The sequence below is a fragment of the Phaseolus vulgaris genome, chromosome 10 (assembly GCF_051622355.1).
Source record: "Phaseolus vulgaris cultivar YP4 chromosome 10, ASM5162235v1, whole genome shotgun sequence".
Lineage (NCBI taxonomy): Eukaryota > Viridiplantae > Streptophyta > Magnoliopsida > Fabales > Fabaceae > Phaseolus > Phaseolus vulgaris.
Window position 1 is genome coordinate 22,157,501 of NC_143507.1, and position 1,355 is coordinate 22,158,855.

Here is a 1,355-nt window from a genome sequence, read left to right on the forward strand (position 1 = left end):
GAATAGTTTGTTAAGATTTGATAACAAACAAACAACTTTGAATAAATACAGAAAAACAGATTTGAGTTTTTCAAGAGATTGAGATTTTGAAAATTTGGGAATGGCTTAGAGATTGAGATTGATCAAAGAGTGTGAGCTAGGATTTTCATCTTGTATTGATTTCATATTTGTTCTGTAACAAGTGTAATCCTTTGTATCTTTTGAAAGAACCTTGTGTGTTTGCTGAGAAGTGCTTAGTGTTCTTGAGGGGATCAAGATCAACATTCTTAGTGTTGTTATGCTTGACCAAAGGGAGTGTGTGTCTTGAGGGGATCAAGGTCACTTCTTTGGTTGTGTTGTAAGTAATCTAGGGTTGATTGCTTAGTGGAATCCGCAGTGGTTTCAAGGAAGACTGGATGTAGCTCTGGGTTTAGAGTGAACCAGTATAAACCTCTCTGTGCATTCCCTATTTCCTTAATCTGATGTGAATGTAACTACAAGAACACATGATTCTTGACATTCTTAGGAACAACTTGAGCTGGATTTAAAAGGCACTCTACTTTAGAATTGGATCAATGTTCTAAATTCAAGAACTCACCAAAACTAAGCACCAACCAAGACTCATATTGAAGTCCATGTATTGTCAAATTGAATCAAAACAAAAGGAAAGAAGAACAAGAATTAAAACTGGACAGAATTTAAATGATAGCTACTGAACCAAAACAGAATTAAGAACACAATGCTGGAAACACAAAATAAACGGTAGAAAAAGAAGTAAACTCTAGGAATCAAAACTACCGAATGGAAAATTGAAGAAAAGGGAAGAAGAACACTTATAGAATAATATGCTTGCTGGATTTTGAGAATTGGAAGAAGCCATTCACGCCACTTGGAACCTTGAACCAAGATAAGTGATGGAGTGCCGCCACTTGAAGCTCACCATTGCTCACAAGATAAGGCAAAGGAAGAAGAAGACTCAAGACTCACAATTTCTCTCCAAATTTGAGTATAGTCTCTCTACTATAAAATTCCAATCTGCATTGTGAAGGACCTAAGCCCTCCTTTTATAGGAGTAAGGGCTGGTCATTTACATAGCTTATTCCCTAAGCTACCCAAAAAACTCCTAAGATCACACCCCCTTACTAAGCTCACTCCCCAAGCTTCTAGAATTTGCTAAGCTAAAGCCTAAAGATGCTTTTACAAAAGAGGTGTCTCATGTTTCCCTCTAAGCACCTTTCTAAACATTATTCTATATTATTTACAATTTAAAAGAAACTATAAAGAGAGATATTTAATATGAAGCCTATTATTTGAGAGTTTGTAGACTTCTTTATCTTTAGGCTTGATCTTCTCTTTGACTTCTTTTAATTTGTGAG